This window comes from Drosophila elegans, unplaced genomic scaffold (assembly GCF_018152505.1).
Source record: "Drosophila elegans isolate 14027-0461.03 unplaced genomic scaffold, ASM1815250v1 contig_208, whole genome shotgun sequence".
In the NCBI taxonomy this organism is placed as follows: domain Eukaryota; kingdom Metazoa; phylum Arthropoda; class Insecta; order Diptera; family Drosophilidae; genus Drosophila; species Drosophila elegans.
Window position 1 is genome coordinate 16,619,848 of NW_024545578.1, and position 13,171 is coordinate 16,633,018.

Below are 13,171 nucleotides of genomic sequence, written 5' to 3' on the forward strand. Positions count from 1 at the left end.
TACTTAGAAGATATACTAGATTCAATTAAATTAGATTAACAAACCTTAAACAACGAAAATTATTTAATAGTTTTTTACACTTGTTTTTAAACAAACACAATATGTTAAAGTGACTATATATTAAAGTGTTGTATTGTATATATTTTTTTGTAATAAATAAAGCATTAAAAAAATCAAAATTAAAAACAAAACGTTTTACAAGAGAAGTTACTACGGTATCCTATTGAGGCTTCCTCAAAATTTCCTCAGCTGTAAAAATCAAACGTCAAAGGGAAAACCTTTGAAAAGGCAATCCCCTGCGTCCTGTGTAGCCCCCTAAAATCGAGCAAAGTCAAGCAACACTTCCAATTAATCAAAACCCATAACATCGCACAGTGCCTACAATTCGTATGCAAACATGCATATCATATGGGGATACAGGCTGGGCCAAACTAACACGATAGCAGTGGGTTTTTTTTGGGGGAGGAGAAGGGCTGTCTGGCGAAGGCAACGCATTAAGTATGCGTTTTAATTAACTTTTGATAGCTGGACCCGAGCTATCGTCCTGGGGAACGCAGCGGGCGGCAGATGGCGACACTGAGCAACAGGACAGCCCGAAAAACTTTTTGATGCCAACAAAGGAGAACAAAAAATCCTTGCTCTGCGTGTGTTATTAAATATTAATGCTGTTTTGAGAGGCCAAAAGCCGGCAAAAGAGTTTCGCTCTTTCCGCCTTTTGCAGATTTAGCAGGTTGTCGAGTGGATCCTGAAATCAATACGCATGTCCCGGAGAGTGGGCATTTTCCGGAAGAGAGATGGGGAAGGTTCGCCGGCGACTGCGCTATGTAAAAAGCCGGGGGAGTTCTCCGAATGAGAATGCCACTATGCCAAAAGGCTCAACAACTGAATTTGGTATACATACTCGGAAAATCGTGGGTGCAGGGTGCAGTCAAAAAGGAAAAGGAAAAAGGGAAAAGTCTGGGAGGAGTTACTATTGTGTGGGTGGTGGCTGCACTCCGAACAGCTGTTGCCGCCATCGCCAGTCGGCGATGCTTTCTCCCGCTCGCTAACTCTCTATCTCTCTTTCTCTCCCTCTTTCCCTCTCTTTCCTTTCCCCTGTGACGTCAAGTGCCGCTGCCTTAATTAGCCAAGACATCATCATCATCGTTATCAGGTTCGTTACCATCACTGCACTGACTGCTGGCTGGGCGCGGCAATAATCGTTATTTAAGCAGCCCATTAATAAGCCAGCCACAATATTTGTCTATTCATTGGCCAAATTCGCAGCATCCAAAAGTCAAAATCTCGGACAGTCAAACTATGAATATATATTCTCCGTTTAAGATCGTACATAAAGGTAGGCGGCACGCCATTAGTTGGCTTTCAATTAAATGCGCTTGCCCTCGCATAAATCACGCATACGCCACGTGGCCCAGCAGCATTCGATTGTATTGGATTGGAACGGAATGGAATGGCTGGGGTGGAGTAGATGAGTGGAAAGTCGTGGTGCTCTATTAATTTTAGCACTGTCACTTGCCACGGCTGCTCTTGTATTAATGGACCTCAAAAGCAATTTGAGATGAACTATTACAAATGTCTGGGACGGAATAGAGAAGCAGAAACAAGAAGAATGTTGGAGGGTTTCTCCCGAATAGGTGGCATTGCTTGCAGTCCCTATTTAATAATATACTTATACTACTTTACACATTAATTATACTTTTTAATCACTGCCAAACATTCCTGCACCTATTTTGATCTGTTTCTTTTGTTAGAAATTGTGTGTCTAAATCACAAAATTTACAACTAACCCCTTACAAGTTAAATACAATACCGATCAGGATCCTTAAAAATTATAAAACTGCCTTCTCATAACTGAAGTTTTATGGTTTTAAAAAAATTGTGATAGTTTTGATTCAACAATGTTGCATATAAATTTGACAATAATTACTTTTAATTTAACACAAACAAATTATATCAACAAGACTACAATTTCTTTGAGTGGAGTACAAATTGTTCCCATTAAATTATGTATGAATATATTTTGAGATAAGCTTGATGCATGCATTTTTGATTTCACAAAAATTTTAAAGCGACCTTTTAATTAGAATCTTTACCTCTTATGAAACTGTCCGTTAACTCTGCCAAATGAAGATATCTTTCCTCGTTTGACACATTTGAGCAAACAAAATTAAATCAAAATCCCCTCCCCAACACTCAGCCGCCCGTGGGTCATAAAGCGATGCAAAAACCAGAGCAAAACGACATCAAATATACCAGCTTCAAATGGGCAGAAGAAGCTGCAGTCGGATCTGTGTATATATCCGATTCTATAGCAGATTGCAGCTCGAGAGCGGGACGGATGGCGACTGGGACAGATGGATGGCGAGATGGATGCGAATGATTTATGCACAAACTCTAATTAAACTGTTGACTCAGGCAAATGAAACATGCGGTGATGTGTTATTAACACCAAAAGCACTTAAAATGTTTAAATAGCAATTTTCCCAGAGAGCGGTTCGGGCATCAGTCCGCTCAATTTATGTCCCCATAATTACAATAACCACATACGAACGAAGTTGGAGAGTTCGGTGTTCGGATTGGATGACAAGTCAAATAGAACGCAGACGACGGACAGGTCGCATGAATTATCTAAGGCCATGAAGTGAGATTTGCCAGGTTCTAAGCTCTGTTTAATTAAACGATTTTCGTTTGCCGATAATAGCGTAAGAAAATGTTAAATTTTCCATTCTCCGACTGCCAGACGGTTAATTCGGTTATAAAGACGAGTATACTGTGCGTATTACGTATACGTCATGTTGTAATGAAACCCCAGCCTGGATACAACCTTTTCCCGGCTTCCATTTGCTCCCTGTCCTTCATTCCATCCTCTCACATTACCTCCCGTACCCTTTTCCCATCATCATCATAATCATCATCATCATCATCATCCTTCCATTTGTCCATCCATCCTCCTTGGCTGCTCTGATTATATTGAATGGAGCGCAAATTGCGAACAGGCTGAAGTCGGCAAAGCCATTGCAGCCATACAACTTATTCATGAAAAACGAAATGAAATTAATTGCAAATATGAAAACTTTATTAAGCGAATTTATATTCACACAGAGCAGCGCAGATTTACCCGAACGGAATTGGTTCGCCAGGTTTGGCCCATCAAGTTCCAAGAATTCAGCATTAAAGTCCGGCCAAGACATAAAACGAAAGTAAACTCAGCTTTATGATTAAAACTAATCATTTCGGTAAGCCTGTAAATTCCCGAAAAAAGGGTTTAAACCGACGAGACTGGCGTCATGAAAATATAAAAATAACAAATTATATTGCTGCTTGCTCAGGATTTTCATGACAATGGAGATAACTTTTTAATGGAATGCTGACAGAAGGTTATGGTCAAGAAAATTAAGATATGTAAATTCAATGCAACCTAAGAAAAAGTTTATTACAAATGTTTTGAAATTTTCTTAGAGTTTATTGGCTATACAATAACTTACTTATTTAAAATAGTATTTCGTATGCTTTCATTAAATTTTATCTTCAATTCTAGCCCTAATGATAAGTCCTTCATTTGGTTGACATAAATTATAAAGCATATTTAAAACGATCTTTGAAATTAATTTCATTAAGTTGTATGACCATTTTTTGAACATTTTTTTCGATAAGCTTAACTATTTTCAATCCTAAGACATGTTTAGATTCATTAAACTCTTCTTTACTAAGTCGAAAAACGGCTAATTTCCCTTAATTAACCAGAAATATTTTTATTACAAATTTGGCACACTTTTTTGGCAATTACCACAAAAATAATCAGTTGCTGCGAAGCAAAATCTTATCGTTTACAAAGTTTGCAGCGCAAGAAAACGATCCATAACATTGATAACAGCCAGAGAATATATAGAACTGGGGATTCTGGGGTGACATTTGTCGTTGGCCCAATTCCCGAATGCCACACAGTGAGATGGCCAAGTTGCTAGTTGACTTCTGTTGACCTTAATTACACCCCAAATGCATGCGACATGCAGCAGCGAGTGTTGCGTTGGAATCGGGGACATGGGACATCGGGGTCAGTCAGTCAGTCTGCGCTATGACATGCGAAAAATGCAGTTAATTAGCTATGAAGGACCCTGTCACCCCAGTGCTGCCAAATAGAGCGAAAAAAAACACAACAAGATGCGCAGAACATCATACCGCAATGGCAATGGCAAGAGCAAAAGCAGCACAAACGGAAAATTTATGTGCTTTCAATTCAATTTCAGTTTTCGTCATAGATTGAGGCATTTCGCTACCTCCCTGCTGGCTCGTTTGAAATATGCCAAAAACACTCGCACACACAATGGCGGCCATAAAAATTCACTCAATGGCAATTAAGCCTGACTATCGCCAAACAAAACCGTACCAAATCAACCGGACTCCGAGCCAAGCCATCGGCCAGGGAAAGCCCCGAAACGGAAAACTGAAAACCGTTGATGACAACGTCGACATCGCGGCATTATGACTTTTGGCCTTAAGCCAGGGATCGAACGGCGGTAACCGAAACCGAGGCTAACCAGCCAAAATCAGCCAAGCAGTCCGTTTAGTTTAGTTTGGTTCAGTTCTTTTCATTTTATACGGGGCAGTCCTGCAGCAAATGTGGCATAATGAAGCAAACCAGTTGCAATAAGAGGGCCAAAAAACATAACCGAAAATGTCCATTGCCTCAAAAAAAGGCATCTGAATAAAAAAATTGACAAAATTTCGTTGTACGAAAGAGTAAGCAAATAATTTAATAACAATTAGTTTTATAATGACATATAAAAAAAATACACAACATAAAAAGACTTAGCTATATTGAAATATAGACAAATTTGTAAACAAAAATTTTAAGACTTCTGTATTTAACATCTTATAATCTTCAGTCACACTTCATTTTGTTTTCTATTTATAAAATTGTCTAAGAAACATGCAAATTGTTCACACAGTTTCATTATACAGATAAAACTATCAAAAGTTCAATGTAGAAAAAAGCGCATGAAATGTATCAAAAATTATAAGAATTTATAATTCGTCGGACTATTCATTATTTCAATACTTTATTTTAAGAACTAGCAAGTCAGTTCATTTGGATATTGAATCGTTTTTGGGAACATCCCTCGAACTGAACCCTATCAAATATTGCAGCTTGCAGTTGCTGTACGCCAAAAGACATTCAAGGTAAGCTGAGGGCAGGCTGACTAGCTGGCTGGCTTTCAGCTTTCAGGATCGCAGGTTGGCAGGATGGCAGGCAGCTGCTTGGCACTGGCCAATTGGCCGTGGTCACGCCAATGGCCAACTGGAGGAGCTGCCCACACAAACACTGAATAAACCCAGAGGAGAACGTTTTTTGAGGCGGCGGCGGCCACATGGTCAGCGTTGGCCCAAAACGATAAAATATCGCAAATCTATGAAGTGGCTCGCCTTTACTTTACCCTTCCTTTTCGGTACTTGTGAAAATGAAATTGAAAAAAAATTGCATTGACGCCATAAATCAAATGGTTATGTGTCAAAGCATCATCATAGTGTGTGGCTGCTTAGTGTGCTTAAAAGGAGTGGGTTAGCTGGGATCTGGGAGTGGCTGACAGTATGTGTAGTGGATTTTAAAATTTCTGATTTATCGAATAGCTCGCCAAAGGGGAAGAGGTATTAAAGTCCAATTTAAAATGTCAAAAGATGTGTCCGAAATTGAGAATATTTTATATCAACTAGAAAATGTCAATAAATTTCTGTGAAGCCTTAATGAAAAGTTTAGTTATCTTTATTTAAATTAATTATTTTACTAATCATATTAGCTAAATATTTAATGTCCTAGTTATATTTAACAAATATATTTGGTAAAAAAAATTATTAAATTATATAGCTTGAAACGAAATATACGGTATTTTTTTATGTGTATAAGGGTTTTTGCTTATTTAACTTATGAAACTTTTGGCAAAACCGATAATTTAATAAATCAAACTATAACTGATTGTAGCAACACAATTTATAACTTCTGCAGGCAGCAATACTGTAATAAAATCATTTTAATCTACCCCAATTGGAATTAGGCATTCAAAGTAGGGGAATTCCATACTCTAGAGCTGGATTTCTGCAACTGAATTTATCAATTTGTAGCCTTGATTTTTGTATAAATTTTGTACAAATGGTATTTTCCCATTTTCATAATTGATAATTGCAAGCGATTTACATTTGCTGCAAGTGAATTAAGCCAAACGAGCTGGACACACATGGAAAGTGTTTAAATATGCAAAGAGCAAAAAGTTTTCCCCAGAGCAGCCAACTTGTTGCACTCAAACACAGAAAGAGAAAGGGGGAAAAATTTGTTATGTGCATATATGAGCACATCAACATTAAACTGTTTAAAAAGAAAGAAAAAAAAATGCAAACACTGTTGCCTGAAATAAATGCAAATTAAAAAGCCAATAGTAAAAAAGAGGGTTTATCGCAGTGTCACTAAAGAAATTGAACGGAACTTGGCACCTTAACTCTCTCTGGAGGGACATAAAAATTGTTGGGAAAGGAGAAACATTTATTAGCTACATTAAGAGACACAAGGCCACTACTTATGAGCACTCAGGCCAAGTTTTAACTAAAACTCGAACAATGCGCACGTTAAGTGACCTCTTTATACCCCGTTACTGTAAACGTAATCTCAGCCAATTGTGATAACAACAATCAGCTACAGCTACCAGCCAAGTGGACCATAAAAAAGTAACCAACAGCGCGGCAGAGAGGCTCTTAAAAAGCAGTCGGGAAAACAGCGAACGGCACGGTGAATACGAAACGGGCGGAAAAGAAAGGAAAATTTTAAATGAAGCGCATTGCATTTATCCAGTTCCCTCGACGAGATGCTTAAAGGATTACAATTGCACTGAGCAGGACACAAGACGAGAGCTGAAGATGAGCTGACTTACGCACAAAAGAAGGAAGCAAGGAAAACTTTGCCCCGGGCCCTGGGAAAACTCTTTTCCAAATTAGACGAATACATACACAGGAAAGAAATCTTAACAATAATGTCAAAATAATCGAATTATTAAAATTGTTATAAACTAAGTAATAAAAAAATATGATATGGAATTTCAGAAGTTTTTACCTTAAAAAATTAAAGTAAAATACCACAATTAAATTGGTTAATAATAATAATTCTTTACGATACTTGTTCTGCTTTTAATAATCCTTTTCAAAAAGCAAAAAAAATTAAATTTGGGAAAGAAATACATTTGCAGCTTCAATTACCAATTGCTGGCGATATCGCCGTTGTACTCCCCAGCTCGCATTGCAACTAATCAAAAAGTGACAGGACGAAAGCACACAGACAAAGCTTCGACCATGGCAACCGACTGACGACAAGTGACAACCACAGGGCATTGTCCATGCCCAGAAGCCTCCATCCACACCCCGCAGCTGGCCTAAACCGCCGTCACTAATTTGCTAACATTTAACAGCAATGGCAGCTACATCAGCACAGCAGAAGCGACAGGAACGTGAACAACAATTGCCGGAGCCAGGCAGATGCATCAACATTGCAGTCGGCTCAAATTGTAATGCAGCTGATGAATTAGCAGCTTCCTGGCCCAAAAGGCGGGCGGATCGGGACGCAAGGGGCGTGGCAAATTGGTTATGGAATGAGCAGCAAATATGCAACAATTATGGATGCCATATGAGCTAGTGAATTGTTGTAATTAGGTAAAGATTTCAATGGGCAGCGGAAAATCATACATATAAAATATACGCCATTTATGCCTGCTTACTGGGTTTATTAAACGAATACAACATTTTTGATAAATGTGAAGCGGCACTTTTAGGTCGAAAACTACTAAGCCTACCTCGAGTTTCATTTTCTAAGAGTTACAACATTATATTTCAAAAACAAAACAATTCATTTGAATTGTTTAAAAAATTTGTAAAAATATGTTGAATAAAGGAGTAAAAGTTGATTTTTTGGATTTAATTTGCTTTAAAATTTAAACATAATTGCAACACATATTCATTAGTACTTGTGAAAATAAAGGCAAAAGCCATTCAAATTGATTAATTGTTTTATCACTGATTGCAAAAAAGAATTTTACAATCACTGCTTACTGTAATTTTTCCCGTGCTTTTCTTGAGAAAAGTAAATCAAATTTGACCAAAAAGAAGCTTCATTTTTATGCGAAAACCAATCAAATCCAATGGGAAATTATAGAAATATTTTTGAAATGTGCACAACATGAATAAATGTGTCAATACCCATAGAAGCCAACACTAATTAACCAGAATCCAATCCATTCCCATCGAGTCCAGCTGTAACCCATCGCATCAACTGCTCATTTTGCGTACTTTCAAATTGGATTTCGTCTCCGCAGCAAATGAATGGGATACTTTTTGGAGCACAGAGCAAATGCTTTATAAATTTGCATAATTTTATTTTAAATGCATTGAATTTAATGCAGGCAGAGCGCCAGAAGCAGCAACAGCATCACCAAAATGAACATCTGGAACAAAGATAAAATTTGGAATTCGGGGCCGGCCTTCGGTTTTGGCCGTGTCAGGGACTTTTTGGCCCTCAACGGCTACATTTTGTCAAGGCAGCAAGAGCGAGCGAGGCAGAGCGAAAAATTTCCGGACTGCGATTTTCCAACCAGGACAAACATGGAAATTGTATTTCTAAAATAAATGCAAATTGTTCAACAGTCCGGGCCAAGTTCAACGGTTAAATTAAAAACCGAAAATCGCATTTGATGTAAACGCGAAAACCCGTCACAGTGGGTTAATGCAATGGCGAGTGTTTAGCATAATAGATTTTGGAAGTGTGTAACTGAATTATGGAGCACAATTCAACGCGCCACCAACAATGCGGCCAAGGAACATTAAAAACATAAAAAAAACACTGGCACACAAAAGTCAAAAGCGTAAACAAGGCTCGAAAATGTGAGGGATGCTGGAAGAAGGAGGTTAAATCTCAAGCGCACTTAACACTTTTAAAGGAAGAGTAGGAGAATAGAGCAGGGAAGTAGCAAGAGGGGTCCCAAAAATGGCAAAGAATTCAAACTTCAGGGTTAATACTTATTTACAGCTAATAAAATAGATTTAGGAAAAAAACAATTTTAAAAACTGCTTAATATCACTAAAAAAGGTTTTTAGGTATTGAATTCTAGAGAAAATATCGCTGGTATTTTTAATTAAATTGCTTTTTAAAAGTATGTAAGGAAAACTAGTATATTTTCAAATAATTTTAACTGTTATCCACAGCCTATAAACAAATTTGACTACGCCCTTGAACCACAGTGCGTTCAGCGGGAGGAGAAGCATTAAATGCACTTACTTCAAAGCGCTAAAAGCAACAAAAGAGCCAACGAGTTGAGCCAAAAAGTGTGGCCAAGTCACACACACTTAGTTAGAGGCACACACACACAGCCACACACATTCACACACTAACACACGCACACTCAAAGGCAACAAGGGAAACCACTTAAAAGTAAAGGCAAAAGCCATCCATGTAAATTTCTTTAACTTTCCTCCTTTTCCCATTTCAGTTCTTTTTTTTGCATTTTTTTTCTTCCATCATATTTATTTAACATATTTCGCACCGTCTAAGTGTGTGTGTGTGGCACGCCCCTAAATTAAATGCCGCCCTGTGTCCTTGTGTACATTTCATGCAATTGGATTACATGGCACTGCTTTCCATTTTTCTTTATGCTCTTCTTGTAGACTTCTCGTTCTATTTCTTTTTGTGCCTGGTCTTTTGTACAATTTCATTATTTCATTTTGTGAGAAAAAGAAAATGTTATCCCACTGGATTTTCTCCTCGTTAGAGTGCAAATTTCGTAATAACATTGCCTGTAAGTTTTTTGACATTTTTTGGAAAGAGTTTTGCATTAAGTATAATGAACAAGGTACAATAGATTTTTTAATATTTAATTGCTGCGAAAACAAAATTATATTTATTCAGCTTTGATTTTAATTTAATAATTTAAGTTATTATTACAAATTAGTTTTGTTTGTAGTTTCACAAATTACCATGCCAAAAAGTATGCATCATTATTGCATTTTCCGACATACTTCTTGCACATTATTAATTTAGTTCAAACATTATTGTTGAGTTGAGAAAATGGAAAAATACCAAATCAGCAAAATGTAAGCTTAAGTGAGCCCACGGACTGTTCCAGGTGGTGGGGAAAATTGCCATAATAATTGAACAGAATGACAATACATTGAAAGGACACTTTGTTTGTTTTTCATGCCTGGAAAATTTTCTATTCATTCGCATTCTTTATTCAAAAATGTAATTAAAACCGCACAAGAATGAAACTTCTCTCTCTATCTCGTTAAATAAAAACTTTATTAGATAATTTATGACATTTCGCGCCGCGGGTAAAACTATGTAAGAGTCGAGGGGAAGGGGTGGTGGGCGTTTTGGGGGGTCCTAGTCAACATGCTGAGACATCCTTCGCGTCCTTATCTGGTCTCCAAAAAAATTCAATTAAATGCTCAAGTGCCAAGCACTCACACAGGCACATTGATGTCACCGCAAACACATTCATTGTGCCTGTGTGGGTGTGTTTCCTTTTTGGCACCAAGGACATGGCCCATCCGCCAACGAAACCGGCTACCCATAATGCTGCTTAAGGTTAAGGAATTTAATTACCTTGCGGTTTGCTCGCATAACTTTCGGAAGGAGGCTGAGCTGAAAAGTAGCAGAAAATTCTGGCCTATTTTCATTGCATTATGGACACGGACACATTGGCACCTGGCCCTCACTTTTCCCACCCCCACCCTTGTCCGTTCTAAGAAAATTTACATTTTGTGTGAGCCGGAAATATTTATTTCTATGCTAGAGGATAACGAACGAACGAACTTTGGCCTTTCAATAAGTCTTAGCACATTTTTTTGTTACATATTTTTAAAGTCCACTGCTTCAAGGAAATACAATAAGGGAAAATTCAATCTTTTACAATTACTATTTTCATTTGTTATACAATTGAAATGTCACATTGTATCCCTTTTATTGTCTATAAAAGTAATACTTCATTTTATTAAATAAAATTTCGTATATACGTTCTAAAATTTTTTTGACATTATTATGTGTATAGACAATGTTCAATTTTCTTGTAACCAAGAAAGGAATATTTAAATTGCACTGGCTTACAAATTTAATTTATGTTGTCGAAACTTATAAAATGTATAAAAAATTTGAAGAACGTAATAGTTTTTCCTTTTATTATTTTGATCTTAACCTTTTAACATTATTATTTAAAGTCCTACTAATACTAATTATCTGCTCATCTTGGTCTCCCGTTCGACAGCGGAAATGCCGAAGAGAATAAGTCATTTAAACGCATTAGTCAGTCTCTTTACTTGGGGTTAAAGTTCTTCCCATTTTCCTTTTTGGCAATCGCTCAAAATGATGTTTGCAAATGTAACCAAGAAAAGGCGAACCGCCAAATGCGCCTTCGCAGAAAGTTTTCCTGTGGCCTTCTCCCCATTTTCCCCCTGTTGCTTGGCAAATTGGTTGATAACAATTGGGAGCAGAAGCTGGAGCTTCAGTCACAGGAATCAGGGAGAAACCACGAAGCCAAGCCAACCAAATAAACCATTCAAAATCAAACTAACCAAGTTTTAAGTGAGGGAAGGGCACGTGCCAAAAGTGCCAAAGTCATTCTCTGAAGATGCTGCTCCAAAACACAGTTGGCGCTAGAAGAATTTCCCACCAACTATTGCATGTCAAACATTTGCATCCAGGAGGATGACGATCGTATGAGAGAATGTGAATGTTCAAACTTTGTTTCGTTAGTTTCGATGTGGTATAAATCCTTGAGCTTTGAACTTTTTTGCACTGTACAAAATTACACACACAAAAAAGTTGTTAATAACAATTCGGGAAAAGGAAAAGTTAAGGGCAGCAGTAGCAGCAGCAGCAGCAGCATACAAAAAAATGAAAAAGGGGCAAAACAAAATTTGAGTTTGTTGTGAAAAATGTGCTACAAGCTAAGCTCATTTATCACAATGATGAAGTTGCCAAAAGTGAGGGAGTTGGACGAAAGAATGAGGATGAGGCCATGTCATGGCGAGCATTCGATATTCAAGCTTTTACTTTAATCATAAACCGGGACACAGGCACTTCAAAAATGTAAAATAAGTCGCCCAGTCAATGTTCTGTTCGCCGGATCACTCCCTCCGTTCAATTTGATTGCAGTTCTCAACTTCAGCATCGTTGATGACTTTGTTTTTGTCAACGTCATGACTGTCATGCAGAACGTGTTCCAGTTCATGTTCCTCCACTCATGTTGTGTAACAGATTTCCCACTTTCCCAGCCCTTTCCTGATGCGGACGATATTTATTGTTTTCCAACTCGTAATACTTCGAGTGGAGCGGAAGTGCTCGGTTAAGATTGCTGCCAGCTGCTTATTGGCATTAAGGGCGGCTTGTTTGAGTTATGGCTTTGATGTGTGACTAAAGGTGCTTGGCTGCACATTAAGTCTATGTCTAAAGTAGTTTGGATGCACAATGGTATGGCAGAACAAGCATGCACAGTGAATGTGTGGTATGGCAAAACAAGTCATAATTACGCCAAAAAATGTTATGTTTTTATTTCAAAATGTTTAGATTATTGAATATTGATCCACAAAGATAAATTATATTTTGTTGAATTACAGAGGTACATAAAATCGGGTCGATAAAAACAGAAATAAAATGTTAATCATAGTGTACAAATTGACATTTATATGCCAGAGATAATGTCAATTTTAATATGACAGAATACATAAATGAAAAGAGATTTCAAGCGATTTTAATATTTGCGCTTTGACTGTCAGTTAAAGCTGTTAAAGGCTTATATATAAAAGAAGCTCAGACCTCATTTTAGCTGGACAAGGATTCAAAATAACATTTGTTTGCGGATATGCAAAATAAGTGAAAAACAACCCAATAATCCAAGGCAATTAGAGGCTGCGGCAAACGCCACTTTGATGACCTCCGTAACCCAGCTTTGCCCCTTGACTACTTGGTCATATTAATTCGCATCTGGATTGCGGCAGTCGACAAGAAACAGAGAACACAGACAAAAAACCGCTCCACTTTTCAATTTGATGACCCGATGACCTCGCTCCTGTGGGCGGGACTGTGTTATGTTCGGTTTGGTCATTGTTTGCCACATCGAAGGGTTAAAGGCCTTAAAGTCAACAGTCA